This window comes from Mastomys coucha, unplaced genomic scaffold, assembly GCF_008632895.1.
Source record: "Mastomys coucha isolate ucsf_1 unplaced genomic scaffold, UCSF_Mcou_1 pScaffold20, whole genome shotgun sequence".
Taxonomy (NCBI): domain Eukaryota; kingdom Metazoa; phylum Chordata; class Mammalia; order Rodentia; family Muridae; genus Mastomys; species Mastomys coucha.
The window spans coordinates 55,043,754-55,060,654 of NW_022196903.1; the positions used below are offsets into that span (position 1 = coordinate 55,043,754).

At 39.5% G+C, this 16,901-nt stretch overlaps 1 pseudogene; it reads right to left on the bottom strand.

Annotated features, from left to right (window-relative positions):
* Nucleotides 1–4,277: 4,277 nt before the first annotated feature.
* On the bottom strand, nt 4,278–5,370 carry LOC116098153 (annotated as a pseudogene).
* Between the last annotated feature and the right edge of the window lie 11,531 nt (nt 5,371–16,901).

A 16,901-nucleotide genomic window follows, 5' to 3' on the forward strand; every position in this document is an offset into this window, starting at 1 on the left:
ATGATCATATGGTTTTTGTCCTTGAGTTTGTTTATGTAGTGAATTATGTTGATGGATTTCTGTATATTAAACCATCCCTGCATCCCTGGGATGAAACCTACTTGATCATGGTGATCATTTTGATGTGTTCTTTGATTCAGTTTGTAAGAATTTTTGCATCGTTATTCATAAGGGAAACTGGTCTGAAGTTTTCTTTTTTTGTTAGGTCTTTGTGTGGTTTAGGTAAAAGAGTAATTGTGGCTTCATAGAATGAATTGGGTAGAGTACTTTCTGTTTCTATTTTGTGGAATAGTTTGAGGAGTATTGGTATTAGGTCTTCTTTGAAGGTCTGATAAACCTCTGCACTAAACCCATCTGGTCCTGGGCTTTTTTTTAGTTGAGAGACTATTAATGACTGTTTCTATTTCATTAGCAGATATGGTACTGTTTAGATCATTTATCTGATCTTGATTTAAAAGGAAGACCAAAGTGTGGATACTTCTATCCTTCTTAAAAGGGGGAACAAAATACCCATGAAAGGAGTTGCAGAGACAAACTATGGAGCAGAGACTGAAGGAAGGACAATCCAGAGACTGCTCTACCTGGGAATCCTTCCCATATTCAATCATTAAATCCAGACACTATTATGGATGCAGGCAAGTGCTGGCTGTCAGAAGTCTGATATAGCTGTCTCCTGAGAGGCTCTTACAGTACCCGACTAATACAGAAGTAGATGCTCACAGCCATACATTGGACTGAGTACAGGGTCCCCAATGAAGGAGCTAGAGAAAGGACTCAAGGAGCTTAAGGGTTTGCAGCCCCTTAGGACTAACAACAATATGAACTAACTAGTACCCTCAGAGCTCCCAGGGACTAAACCACCAACTGAAGAGTACATATGGTGGGACTAATGGCTCCAGCAGCATATGTATAATAGAGGATGGCCAAGTCAGTCATCAATGGGAGGAGAGGCCCTTGATCTTGTGAAGGTTTTATGCCCCAGTGTAGGGGAATGCCAGGACCAGTAAGCAAGAGAGGGTGGGGTGGTGAGCAGGGGGAGGAGGAAGGAAACAGGGGATTGTTTTTGTTTTTTTTTTATTTTATTTTTATGGTTTTTTTGGAGGGGAACCTGGGAAAGGAGATATTGAATGACATGTAAATAAAGAAAGCATCTAATAAAGAAAAAGTGAATGCTATAAACAAACTGTGCTTTGACAAAAACCTTATTTCTGTAAAATAGACCCCAAAAAGCGAGAAACATTTTACTCTGAAAGTCGAAATGTTAGATCAGAAATTATGCTACTCCAACCAACAGTACCAAATACCAAATTTTCTAAGTACTATGGGTTCTTTAGAGCTCATTCTCCTTAGATTTTCTACCTTATTGAGGGAACTATCACATAGCAAGGTCACTTGAAAATCCAGCTGATATCTACTGCTCAGGGCTCAGTAGACAGCCAGGACTAACCCCTAGGTATGTGAATTTCACCTCAATTTACATTTAAAAATATATATTGAGGGCCTCCTAAGTATCAGAAATAGAATTCTAAGGACATACAGTAGACCATAAAGACAATGACTCTTTCATAATAGATGGAATATGAATGTGTTTTGTATTTAATAATACCCATAAAATAAATAATTATGCTTGCACTAAATGTGTGTGGATTTTTTCCTCCCTATTATTCCCTAAGAAAGTACTATAACAAGTATTTACATAGAATTTCCAAAGTATTAGATATTATTAGCAATCTGGGTATAATATAAAATATGCTGAAGTATTGCAGGGTTGGAGAAAATGTTATGCCATTTCAAATAACAGACTCAAACATCTGAAGAATTTGGTAACCACAAGAGATCAGTCTTCAAGTCAATTCATAAATATGGAAAGTTTGCTGGATTATTTATTTATACAAGTTTTGCAGAAATACAAATCATAGTCTACAGTCACAAGTTCAATATAGCCATGTGGTTGCCACGTGGAATCCTAGTGAACTTTATTGCTTTTCAACATGGTAGTTGAGTCTCAAAAATAAGAAAATAAAGTCTCCCAAATGAGCTTGTGGAAGTACTATCATATTTTATGTCCCAGTATCCTAGTTTGGAAAGTTATTGATATCAGTTTTGTTGTAATTTGTATTAAAGTAGCTACAAAATCCAGCCCAATTTTAGGACAAGCACCTTATCAAGCAATAGGGGACCTTATACTTTCTTCCTCTGACCAAATGTGTGTAAATCTCAATTTGCATAAACATCTCTCTCTCCCCCTCCCTCCCCACTTTCTCTCTCTCTCTCTCTCTCTCTCTCTCTCTCTCCCCTCTCTCTCTGCCATTCTACATTCTAGTTCATCAATATATAGAGAAAATAAAATATGACTATAAAATAGCACTCCTACTGGAGTGGTCCCAAAAGATTGAAATATGCAATACAAGAAAAGAGCACAGCATGACAACTGGCTAGTGGTTGAATATACAAGCACTAAGTCAGATACATGTTCATAACCCAAAAAGTCTTGAGAGTGAAGGATCTCCGAAATAAAAGGATTTGTTGAACCACTACAGGACCTATTCAGAGATAAACAAGCAGGACAGTTCCTGGAAGTCCCAGAAGCAAGGCCAGGCAACAGTTTGGAAAATAGCATTTAGATTGACCTAGCATTGAATAAATGTGTAAGAAATGTTTGCAGAGGGCTGGATAGCTTTGTTTCTTTGTTTACTTGTTTACTTTACATCCTGATCTCTGTCTTCCTTCATGCTCCCTCCTCCCACATTCTCTCCCATCATCCCTTCTTCACTTCACCTCTGAGACAGTGGGGGTCCCAGGAGGGTGGACCCCCAAGCACTTCTTCTCCCACTGAGGCCAGACAAGACAGCTGAGTTAGGGGAATGGGTTACACAGACAGGCAACAGATTTAGGTATATCCTCTACTTCTATTGTTCAAGACCCAAATGCAGACCAAGCTATACTTCTGCTACATATATAGTGGGAGCCTAAGTCCAAGGCTGGATATTATAATTACTTTTCTACAGTTATAATAAGACACCATGACCAAGGCACATTGTAAATGAGAGAATTGATTTGGACCTTATACCTTTAAAGGGATAGAGTCCTTGACCATGATGGTGAGGAACATAAGAGCAAGCAGGCAGCAGGCAGGCAGGCATAGTGGTAGCTAAGAACTTACATCATGAGATACAAAGATGCAGAGTAACTTAAAATTGTGTGAGTCTTTTGAGGCCTCAACACCTACCCTCACATAGTTCTTCCAACAAGATCATACTATTGATACTCCTCAAACAGTTACCAACTGGAGAAGAGGACGAACATACAGGGAGGTGGGGCATTATCATTCAAAACATCTCATTCTGTTCCTTGACCTCCATAGGATTGTGGGCCATATCATAATGGAAAAAGCATTTAGTTCAACTTCAAAAGTCCCTATAGCCTTGTGAGAGTCTGAACACTACTGAAAGCTCAAATTCCATGTAACTCCATGTAAAATCTAAATGCAAATTGCATGTCCCAACAAAGGACTTAGATAGCTCCACCCTGCCAGCATTGTTCCTACAAGATCTCTCTCTCTCTCTCTCTCCCTCTCCCTCTCTCTCTTTCTCCCTCCATCCCTCTCTTGAGTTCGTTCTCCATCTTGGCAGATATCCCACAGACATGACAACCCTAACATCTTGTGGTGTCCAATAAAATAGGGTTTTACTTTCACAGTTTCATATAATAACCTCTCAGGACCTCCATGAGTCCCTTGAGACACAGCTGGCCTCAGCAGCTTCCTTTCACTGTGAAGGAAGTTTCCCTGACCACTTTATTCATGTATCCTTTATGACACTAAAGTCCAAATCATGGGAACAACACTATGTTCAAATACCTACTTGGGATAGAGGTTGATCCCATTGTAACACACTTGTATATGCTTTCCTTTGTTGGTTTTTTTTTTTGAACCTATACAACATTTGAATGAAATCTGTCAACATGTTTGAAGATGAGGGGCATCTCCCAATTTGACTTATTCCATGCAGTGGCTTCAATTAAATACACTTTCCCCAAGCAATGCAGAGCACACCAGGATAAGATGAGAAACCATGCAGGTATTGTATTATGACAAGATGGGTCTACTTAACCACTCCTCTGGGCACTAGGGTTCCCAGTGTAATGGGGCTGGAGTGGGCAGGGGCCTTTGTTGTGCCTTCATGGTCCATGGTAAGCACTGTCACAGCTGCCGGCATGCCCCTAAGAGCTTCTCCAACACTGTGTGTGTGGTAAGTGTTGTAACTTGCTTGTTTGGGTCAGATCCTCCTCTTTTCTTCTACCTTCTCTGTTTCTCTGCCTCCCTCTGAACTTCTTCCCTCATCCTCCTCCCCATTGCGTGCTTGCCAAGTGTCCTGCGTGGAGTAGTCGTCCCCATCCACACTGTCACTGTTGTAATGGCCTCCTGGACTCTGTACATCTATCCCATGACTCTCCAGGATTGCTGCGATATTGGCTCTCCTCTTGATCTCCTTCCATCGATTAGCAAACCAATTATATACTTTCAGAGAGGTAACTCATTCCAGCTCAGACAGCTTTTTGCCTGGCTTCTATATGACTGCATTACAAGCATTGGCAATTTCTTCTGTCTTTGCTTCATCTGGGTACTGGTTCTCATTGAAGTAACTTTCCATGACAGCTAGGCACTCTTTTCTCCTGGTAAATCTACTCCCTCGTGGAAGCCAGAAGTGATACCATGGGTGGCAGAATGCTCTTCTGCTCGCTCAGATCTGATCCCTGCTGCAGCAGCCAGTGAGAGATTCGACTCTGCATGATCCCAGTTACCTGTGCAACAACTGCTTAGGAAATCCTCTGATTGGCAAGAAAGGCTTTGATTTCCTCTTTTATCATACTGCTGTCCATCCTCATTAATTCCTCCACTTTAGCATCTACATCTAGGTCCTCTTCTGAGGCTTCAAAGCTATGTGACCTCTGACCCATGCTGTTTTCATTGTAGTGAGATGGTTAGTGCAAGGCAGTGGGAAGGTATCATAACTGTTGCTGGAGTGCTGCATCTGCATGGAAGCTGTGGCTGTAGAGGAAGATGCTGGAAAGTTGTTGGTGCTGTTCCCATAGGAGCTTCCCCCACAGCTGGACCTCCTTCCAAACTTATCACTATGCTCTTGATGAAGACAGTCCAAAGTTTCTAATGCATGAAGAATTTCATGTTTGGTCATCCCCGTACGCTGAAGACTTTGGAGAGATCTATCTGTTCTATGGTAAATCTGGATTCATCTGTATAGTGAACCATGGTTTCCAGCAAAACCACTGGAAAGGAACTGAGCATACTTTACATGAGGCAGATCAATGGCCTTTCCAGAGATGGCCAGCCTTATTCACCATTCTTGGAAATCCAGCCGAGAGTTCACTGCACAGGTCTCAGCCCCATCCCACCGTCCCAGCGCAAAGCTGAGGGAGGGAGGAGAAGGCTGGAGAGGGAGGGGATCTTCACCCCTGGGCACACTGCAGGAGGGGCTGAGGAGGGCTCCAGGCCCTTGCAGGAAGAGCAGAGGGGGGAGGGGAGGCCCCTATCTCCCAGTCTCCCCCTGAAAACCTCCTTTGTCTCAATCACATCAGACTGACTGTCTTTGTCTGGCTGACAACCCTTGTTTGTCTTTAAGCACAGAAAATTCCTCAGCACTTTTCATTTTATAAATGGGAAAGTTAGTGGATTAGGGGTCTTCCCCTAAGGGCAGCCACCTCTTGATTCCTATTTTTAAAAGACAGTTCTTTACTCTTCTCACCTCTTAGCTCAAGCATTAAATATACTGGCTCACTTATCTCTTCTAACCACATTTTGTATTTCATTTGGTTGCTCTTGACCCTTTTCAATGTAGATCTGGATAAGAGCGAACACAAATAACCATGAAACAAAGTTTATATTCGGTGCCTTGAAATCTATTCCACTCAAGAAAGGCAAATTCTTGGAACAAGAACAGAAGGCAGCCACATACTTTACCAAAAGATCTCATAGAAGGGTCTCTAGTCTAGACGCTAATACTGTTCTCTGAAAACTCTTTGCTGGACTTACATAGTCTCCATTATTCTAAGCACTATTAAGCTTCAAGATCCTACTCTGATAACCTACTAATCTCTGATTATAACATTCAACCACTTTTGTAGTCCAAAAATCAAATTCTACAGTAAAAAAAAAAAAAAAAAAAAAAAAAAAAAAAAAAAAAAAAAAGAAATCAAAATCCAAATGGTGAGGTATGCCACAGCAATACACAACTCTTTGTAACAACTTAACACCTTTTGATTTAGGTACCTTTCTTATTCTGTGATAGAACTCTGTGACCAAGGCAACTTGTAAAAGAAAGTTTACTTTGAGTTTACAGTTTCTGAGGAGTCTTATGTGGTTATTTGATTAAGAATGACCCTCACATGCTCATATAGTCGAATACTGGGTTCACAATTGGTGAAACTGGTTAGAAAGGATTAGGAGCCATAGCCTCACCAAAGCATATGTCACTGGGCTGGGCTTTGAGATTTCAAAAGCCCAAGCCTTGCTCAGTTGTTTGTCTCTGTCTCATACTTGTATCTCAAGATGTAAGCTGTTAGCTACGTCTCCAAGAAAAAGCTTGGAAACTAACCTTTTGAATCTACAATCCCCAAATAAACTCTTTCTTCTATATGCTCTGTAGGTCTTGGTGCCTTCTCACAGTGATAGAAAAGTGCGTACAATAGACTTCATGACCATCATGGTAGGGAGCATGACAGCAGGAAGGCAAGCATGGTGTTGTAGTAGTAGCTAGGAACTCATATTCTGTGACATAACCTTGAGGCAGAGAAAGCTAACTCAAGAGAGTGGCTTTTGAAATCTCAAAGCCAGTGACATAATTCCTTCAACAAGGTCATACCTTTTAGTCCTTCTCAATGGTCACCAAATGGAGACCAAATATTCAAACTATGAGGCTATAGCATTCATGCCAAGGTGAAATGCAGAGGGAGTGGCTAGTTAGGAGGTGAGACCTCGTTTGGGGTAGGTGTGACCTTGTTGGAGAAAGTGTGCTACTGGGGGTGAGCTTTGGTGTTTCAAATGTTCAAGTCAGGTCCATAGTTTGTCTCTTTTTGTGCTGCCTACACATCCAGATGCAGAACTCTCAGCTACTTTTTCAGCACAATGTCTGCCCACATGCTACCATGCATGCTGCCACGATGATAATGGACTAAACCTCTGAAACTGTAAGTCAGCCACAATTAAATGTTTTCCTTCGTAAAAGTTGCTGTGGTCAGGGTGTTTCACCACACAGTAGTAACTCTAACTAAAACACCACCACATAGGCATAAGTTGTTCAGTAAGCAGGTTGTGAGGAAGAAAAATGAGCAGACATAAGGTAGGATGCAGTTTAGGAGAAGTCATTGTTGATTTGGGAATATTTTAGGTTGCAAAGAAGGTACTGTAGTATTTGGGAATACCATCTTAATTAATGTTTTACCATATAAGCATTAGTATGAACTAAGGTTTTGTTGGTCTGTTTTTCAGTCTGTATTTGTTTAATGATACACCTCTCCCATCTCTCTTCCTTCTTCTATCATTAAAACTAAATGTAAGACTTTATAATTTTCTCCTTACCAAAGTTAAGCTGCAAAATTTGTCATTTGTGAAAATTTCTTACTTAATCCACTAGACCTTGGAATCCTTTCTCTAATGTTATCTCTTCTTTTCTTCTTCCTCCTTCTCCTCCTTCTTCTTCATTTTAGAAAACTCAAGTTGTTTGAGTACATTAGATAAAATTTGTAAAATAGGTCCAGTGCTTGACATACTAAACCATCAGGAAATAGATGCTATAATGCTCTAACTATTTCTATTAATAAGAAGGGTTGCATAATAGAGAATAAAAACAGTAGAGTTTTTATCATTTAAGTTAGATCTGAGAACAGAGCTTATTTCACTGGGAGAATGACACATTCACAGCATACTATCCTCTGAGTCTGAGTTAGCTTCAATATCATCCACCTTGGACTAGGCATGCCTACCAGCCAAAGCTGCATTAGCTGCATTAGCATTGCCTTCAGCTGAGGTGTACTTGCTTTTTTATGGCAGCCAAAGGAGAATAAATATTGCTTTAAAACTACTGCAGGGATAGATAGTAGGCTTCTGGGATCTCATAGTCCTTTCTGAAAATCAGCCATTTGAAAATCACAGTACTGTGTGCTCTAACTGCTGTTGCTTGGCTTGCATTTGTGCTGCAGTAAAGTATGGAATCCCTACCATTCTTTACTCTGCAATTCTCTTTCATGGCAGCTCCATATTCTTAATTTTTCTAACCACCACTCAAATGTCTACTCTCACAATAAAAAGTACATCCTGTATCAATAATAGTTCGAACTTCCCTGATCTGATCTGCCTGCCTTTGTGCCTTTTAAATTTCTTCCTTTCGTTCACCCTTTGTTACTTTTTCTATGACTTTGTCACTCCAAACACCTGAGGGAGGATTCTAATCCCAGATTCCACTGGTCTGTGGGCATGTCTGTGAGGGATTATCTTGATGGCTAATTGATATAAAGTCCCATTCCAGAACCTTACATTAGGCATATGATTCTGGGATTTGGAAGAAAGCTAGGAAAGCAAGATCATGCACGCAAGCAGCATTCCTCAGTGATAAGTACTTAGTGATTCTGCAGTACTTACTTGGCTATGAGTGATGTTCTCAAGGCAGAGATCATACTGCATGGAATAGCATGCTGTCCTATCTTCAGGTTCCAGCCTGGAGTTCATTCCCTGACTTATCTCAGTGATGGACTGTGAGCTAGAAGTATAAAATAAATAAACTTTTCCTTCCTCTAGTTCTTTTTGGTGAAAGTTTATCACAGAAAAAGAGAGCAAACTTGACCCACCTTTGTACTGTGATTAAAGAATGGCAGACATTATCACACTCCTTGCAAAGCTGACACTTAAATGAAACCTAATTACCATTTTAAATGCTTTTGCTTTTGTTTTAATTTAAGAGAATCTGTGTATTCTTCCAAGCATACCTCTCACTGTTCAGAAACAACCTGAACACTGCCATTTTCAGAATATTATTTCCCCCCTCATAGCAATTTCAACCTTCCCATGTTTCATACCAAAACCTGTTTTATTTCCAAAGCAACTGAGGAGTTGTTTTGCATGTGAAATTAATTCTCTGCTGTAGATGATAGTGTTTTGCTTAAATCTTGAATGACTGATGACATAGAATTCCTATTTGGACAAAAAATTCCATATAATCACTTTTCCCAACATAAGTGATAAGTCACAATTTTAAACTTGAAACTCTGAGAAACATGAAATATTAGTTTACTTACAAGATAGTATGATAGGCTGTGTGTCTATCCATGATCTAGCCTTCCAACTATCCATTCATATATCTCTAATTGTCTTTCTATCCACATATCTTTATTGGTACCAAGCTTGGGAGCTAGGACCTTAGGCACCTTCAGCAAGCATGCTTCCACTAAACAATGAAGGAATTGGAAATAAAGTTAGAGCTAGTGTAACACAGCAGGACCACTGGAACATTTGTTCTTCTTCCTCCTAGAGATGTGAACTTCTGTATATTTTGAAATATAAACAAATCTCCTCCAGGGAAAGGAAAAGAATGTTTCTAACTTCCCTGTGCTATTCTAGAATACAGGCAAATGGCACCACTGGGAGCTTTATGTTTAAGGTTGCTATAGTCAACCATTCTTTACACAGAAAACCTAGGTCATAAATAAATGGACAACAATTGTTCATAGTATGGTGATCCAAACAGAAGTGTTGCTTTCTTAGCTGTTTGGACTTGCTGCAAGCTGACATTCTGCTGTAGACCCTGTGATGCTTAGTGTTGCCAAGCTGACTAGATCAGAATTCCCTAGGCAGCCTCTGGTACCTCTGAGAACACTTGCAAGGGAGTTATCTAGTTTACAATAATTGAGGCAGGAAAATTTACCTTAACTGTGGATGATACAGTTTTTCAGGGGTAGCTCCTTAGACTGAATAAATAGGAGAAAGTATGTTGAGTAGAAGCATTCATGTCTCTACCAACGTATACACATGGAAGTTCCAACAACAACAGAATAGAACTATACTAATTGTAAGTTCAGGTCCACGATCAGAGAAGCCACCACTGGAAGGCTCTTGGGGCCAGCCAGTTGCTGATGCTGTAACAGTATTGCTTTGACTAGTTGCTCCTTATCCTAGGCATTGATGTCAGCTTAGATCCAGTAAGTATCCAATAGTTCTTGAACTTCTTTTATTCCCATCTTCCCAGCCTACAGCTTCTATGAGTAAAAGGCTACAGCTTCTTTCTGGAATTACTTTGTGAATCTTTACTCTATTTATGGATCTTTTGTGTATAAATTTGGCTGTTTACAAGGACATGCAGTACTCTATCTGTGAGGCTCATTTTCCTTTCAGCCTTATTTCACAAAATGAAACTGGCATCCATTTGAAGTATTTTATTGGTCCTAGTAGCACTCATCTTCCCACTTGGTTTATTTTGATTTCATGAATGAAGTGATCATCTTGTGGCTTACCAAAGTATCTAGCCACCAGTGAAGATAGGTTTTCTTAGGCTATTTACATGGTGCGCTGTGGTTCCTGATCTGTGATTGTCCTACCAGTCTTCCTGTTCATCACATTAATTGTAATCAGTTTTCTTTAGACAGTTAAGTGATAGCAATTGGTGCTACTTATCTGGAGATCCTACCCTTTGTGGTTGTATTGTTGAGTGCTGTCCCATAACAGGATACGCTACTGTTTTCTTTTTTTTTTTCTCTCACTTACAGAAAAAAAAATGTCACCTTCATTATTTTCAGTGAAATGGTGTGTGTTCCTCTTGTAATATTATTTACTATTTTGACAAAAGAAATATTCTCCACCTCTACTCATCAAATATAGTCAGCTGCTGAATCTTCCAATCTCATATTAATGACAATTCTAAAACTCCTGGTTTCTCTTTATTTGCTCTGTGGTTGTTTTATTTTTATTATGCTTTACATAGAACTTCTAAACTCCATTTAAACATCATAGCTTCACAATCTTTTTGAGTCTTTATAGTATTTAAGATACTGCATGGCAGTGCCACTGTACCAAAAGAACCCTGTCATTATCCAGACTTCTGTTCTATCCACACACCAATCACTCAGTCTAGTACCTGAAGAATCCCTCAAGCCCCACTCATTGTTTGCTGGCTCTTCCTAATGTTTAGAGAGATTATAGAGCTACTTAGGGATGTAGTTATTTTCTCTCTTTGGGTCCCAGAACTTAATTGGCCAATTAATATTGCATCTTGATGCTATGGATTGCTCTGGTGATCAGAGGGAGATGAAGCTTGGTTCTTAGGTAGGTATTCAAGATAGAAAATACTACTTTGTTTTCTACCAGATAAAAGAGAAAACCTTTAGCCACAAGAAGTAGGGACATTATAGTCCCAAGAGTGTCAATAGAACCTGGAGTTTGGGAGTTTGCTGCTACGTACAACATCCAACATATCTGGGTCTCACTGTTCTCCAACTTGAGCCTTGTACAGCACGATTGAGAGTTTAGCATTCTGTGACATTATGCTGCGAGTCCTAATTACCCCCATACCCACAGCTGTAAAACTGAGTTACTTGACACTGGCCAGCAAGTACCTTTAACTTCTCAGATTTTTGATCACTTACCCTTGGTGTCTTTCTTCCTTGGTCAGTTATGCTCATAAAGTCACGTGACCTAATGTCTTTCTAATTAGTATTTTTCTTAATACCTCTAGTGAATGTGTCATAAAGCCCGTGAGTCTATCTTCTCGTATCTCCTTCTGTGCCTATGGAGTAATTTAATGTCAGCACTCATACAAGGCTCCTTCACATGTCTCTTATTTGCTAGGCAATATTCAAAGTTATTCTCAACACCATCATATAATGCTTGGTGCAGTGCAATTACTCTGTTTGCTGAATATGTAAATTTCAGAACAATTTGTCAAGTCTAATAATTGGTTGCTGATAATGTAGTCCAAATAGAATGATGCTAATTATTTTTCTCCTTTAAATTTTTCATTTTTAAAATTTCCATTGCATACACCATTGCACATACTACTGTGTTCCATATGAACATTTTCTTTAAAGTACAAATTGTACTGTGAATATAATTTTCAATGCCTGCCCTGTTTCTCCCTCAGCTCCTCCCTTTAGTTCCTTGGCTCAACTAGGCAGCTTCAATTCTATTTTCCTGTCATGCACACAAACATGATTTTAAATATAAAGCTTAGGAACTGAGATGGAAGAAAATATTTGTCTTTCTGAGCCTGATTTGCCTCATTTAAAATGGATATCTCCAGTTGCACCTATCTTCTTTTGAATGGTATGACTTCTTTATGGTTTATAAATCCATTGTGCATATACTTATTGCTTTCTCTCTTGTGGGCATCTAGTTAGGTTACCTAATAGGCTATTGTGAATAAAACTGCAGGAAACATTGAAGAGTATGTGTCTCTGTGGTACATTGATTTGGAGCTCTTTGGCCCATACCTTTGAGTGGTATCGGCATATGGTAGATCTATATTTAGCTTTGTAAGGGACCTCCATGATTAATTCCTAGTGGCCAGTCTACTTCACACTCCTACCATCATTGCATGAAAGGACCCTTGCCAGTGTCTTGTCAATATTTGTTATTGCTATTGACTGCCATCCTTACAGGAATAATATTTACCACAGTCTAGATCTAATCTGCATTTCATTGATGGCTAGTAAGAAGGAACATCTTTTTATTGTGGTGGTCCTTTGTTTTTCATCCCTTGAGAACTTTTGTTCATTTCATTGACTCACTTATTGGTTAGGCTGCTAATTTCTTTTACAGTTTTTGGGTTTTGTTGTTGCTTTGGTTTCTCCCTTTTTTTTTTCAGTTCTTCATATGTTCTAGATGATAACCCTCTAACCCTCTATCAGATACATAGCTACCAACGGTTTTCTCCCATTTTGTAGACTGTCACTTGGCCTGATTAAATGTTTTCTTTACTATGCAGAAGCTTTTAAATTACAATTCTGAAACATGTAAACTGACTTCTATCTTATTGAATGAATCTAGTTCACCATAAGTAGTAGATCTCATCTAAGTTAATTTATCTTATACTATCTTATCTTTGATTATCTTATATTTGATTATTATCACTTCAGTCCAATATATATGATTCCTGACTATACTTCATTTGCTCAGGTTCCTTAGAAATGAACAGTACAATTCTTGGCATAGGTTTCTCCACATGTAATAAAATAAATTCCAGTTATAGCTCTGGGCTCATTTTTTAGTCAACTAAATAAGGATTAATATGTTAATATTGTTAATATGTGAAGTTACCATGTTCACATATTACCGATGCACAAAACACATGTGACTGAATTGCTTATGACTTGCACAGGATATCATCTATGCTTCATTAACTACTGGAACATAATGGGATCCATCCCACGCACCTCCCCCCTTATCTAAGCTCACAGAAAACCCTACTTTTCCTTTCTTGGGTAATTCTCAAGACAGGATAGCACACTTCTGCAGAGGGGATGCCACTGAGGCTTGTTTGTATCCCTCCATAGACGGTCAAAGTTTCCAAGTACGTTTTTCTTCCCAAAAGGAAGAAAGGACAAGAGGGATACTGTTTGTGAAACAACCCTGCTGTTTGCACACATGCCATTCACCAGTGTGCCAGACAGCAAGGCATCCCTCTCTTCACTGACATCCATGCTCCATTGCTGCTGTTCAGACTCTGCTGGTCCATGGCCTTCTATCTGTAAGCACGAGTGAGTACACAAAGAATTCCATTCTAATTTTTTGTCCTGTCTGCTCTTGCTCTAGCCCTCTGATATTGCTCCAGCTCAGCACTGAGCTGCTCAGACAAAGAGCATGCCATTTCCTGCTCTCTAACCATCAATCACAGAACTAACAAAAGGAGTTCATTAAAGGAGTTAAGTGTTTGGTTATTATAAGAGGCAAGAAAGCAAACATTGCTACTATTTTTGATTATGGTGGCCATTTATAATAGCACTAAAGACTACTCTTTCTTTAGTTATCTGTAACTCTCAAAAATCACCCAGTTCTTCATGATGCTACTCTGTGATGGGCAAAAAAGTAACTATGAGGTTTTGTTGTTTAAAAATAAAGGGCTTATATGTAATTATTGGGAAAGCTCAGTGGGCTTTGTTTGTTTGTTTGCTCATTTGTGTATTGTATGAAGAGTCACTGCTGTTCTTGGTAAATTTTGAATGCTGATATAAATAAGTATGACACACAATTAACAACTTCTCCAGAGAGCACTTTAAAGGAACATCTTTATCAGGAGAAGTTCATAATGGAGTAAAATCTATCTGTCTAAGAGCTGTGAAAACTCCATAGCTCACATACTTCAGAAGGAAACCCTAGCTTGTACTTTTGCAAAAAGACTGAGCACAGACATTATTGATAACTATACTGTTACATAGAAAATTATTCTATTCTTCTATAAAATTGCTATTCAGTGAAGCTTTCAAGGTCCTAGAAAATTCAGGGCAATTGATGCATCCAAAGTTTGACAAATGTCTCAGGAGGGAAAAAATGAACAATAAAGCCAACTGAGATGATTTCCAAAATTCAGTGTTTACTTTCCAAAATAACAGTGAAAGCATTTCGATACTTGTATCTGCATTAGAAGGGAAAACTGAGCATGTCTGTTATTTGCATGGCTGAACAAAAGGATAATCTGTCCCTAGCTGCTGAACACATATTACCTTAAACGTATACTTATCAATTTTGATAGTCAGTACACTTTAATTTAATAAACTGCCATACTCTTGTTTTCAGTTTTAGAATTAGCTCTCAGTCTCTGTGTGTAGCTCTAAGAGTTCTCCCATCTGAGACCTGCACCCCTACCTAGTGATGAGCCTCTTCTACTCACAGCTCTACCAAGTTGCTTGTATCTAATATGCCTCATTTAGCTCTGGCAGCCCGATCACCACAAGAATTTGGAAACTGGGACTGAAAGATACAGAAGCTTCTCATCTGGCAGCTGAGTCTCACAATGGAAGAACACAGACCTGGACAGAAGCCTCTCCTGTCCCTGCTGAGCTCTGCCTTCTCTTCTGGGATCTCTAGCATCTTTTGAAAGAGCATATTTATTTAACATAGGACCAGATGGTGTTTGTTACTTGCAAGGAAAAGAATCTTAACTAGTGCCTGCAGACTATCTTTATCTTATATACATGTGTGTTTACCATTGATGCCATTTCCACATCTCTAGCTTTCTAATAATTATAGAACATTCCGAATTTAATCTGCAGCAGAGCACAGAGAGAGGAGAGAGAGATTTATTTGAAATTTTTTTCTCAGACAAAAGTGCTTATATTAACCATAAGTAAATAAAAATTCAGCAATATTCATACAAAAACTCCATATATTCTAGCTTACAAAAATAATATTTTTATGAATATACCTACTGTAATATAATTAGACTTCTCAGTATAGCCTACTAAGTTTTGATAATTTTATGTTCTAGCTAATGACAAGTGTGGAGGCAGTTGGAGAAGAATACAGTAAACTGAAGGAAGGTCAGATTAGTATTTGAAATAGTCATATGTTGATAAAGGGTTTTTAACAATACAGAATCCCTAAAGTGTCATAATGACAACCTCTTGTCATCTTAAAATAAGGGGTTATACCAGTTTTTGTAGCCACCCCTAGCTAAAGCCAAAATAACTTTTTATAAATGAAGAATCAATGAGTAAATACCATGCATGTCCTTTTGGGTCTGAGTTACCTCACTTAGGATATTTTCTAGTTCTACCCATTTACCTGCAAAACTCATGATGTCCTCATTCTTAATAGCTGAATAGTATTCCATTGTGTAGATGAATCACATGTTCTGTATCCATTCTTCCATTGTGGGATATCTGGGTTGTTTCCAGCTTCTAGCTATCACAGATAAGGCTGTTATGAACACTAATATGTGGATAGTAGCCACAAAAAATGTACAGAATACCCAGGATGCAATCCATAGAACCCAAGAAGGTTAACAAGCTAAAGAGTCCAAGTGAGAATGCTTCAATCTTACCTGGGAAGAATTCCTGTAATCCCAGAAGGCAGAAGGAGGGAGGGACCTTGGTGGGAGAAGGGAGAGGTAGGGAAAAAGTGGAATATAATCAGGTATTGGGGGTAGGAGAAAACAGGGGAGAAATCTTGAGGGCCATCAGAAAGAACAGAAATATGCAACCTAAGGGAGTTGGAGGTAGGGGGACCCTTTAGATTGTACCAGTGACCTAGGAGGTCAGAGACTCAAGGAGAGGAACCTTAGATGAAATGTCCAACAGTGGGGAGAGTCCACCTCCAAGAGAAAGATAGGGCATCAAGTGAGGGGATGGGGTTGCCATCCCACAGGACCAAGAATTGTTCTGTTGAAAAGAACTGCAGGGACAAAAATGGAGAAGAGAATGAGGGAAAGGCAGTCCAGTGACTAGCCCAACTTGGGATCTATCTCAAGGAGAGACACCAAGGTCTGACACTATTACTGATGTATGGTGTGTTTACAGACAGACTGCCCTCTGAAAGGACCAACAAGCAGCTGGAAGAGTCAAATGCAGATATTTACACCCAACTAATGGACAGAATCTGGTGATCCCTGTGGTTAAACTAGGGAAAGGATGGAAGAAACTGAGGAGGAGGGTGACCCTAGAGGAAGACCAGAAGTCTCAACTAACGTGGACCCCTGAGATCTCTGACACTGAGCCACCAACCAGGCAGCACACACCAGCAGTTATGAGGTCCCTGTTGCATATACAGCAGAGGACTGCCTGGTCTGGCCTCAGTGAGAGACGATGCAACTAACTGAGGCCCCAGGGAGTGGGCATGGGGGATTAGGAGTTAGGGAGGTTGGGGGTGGGAGGGTGAGGACAACTTCTTGGAGACAGTGGGAGGAGGA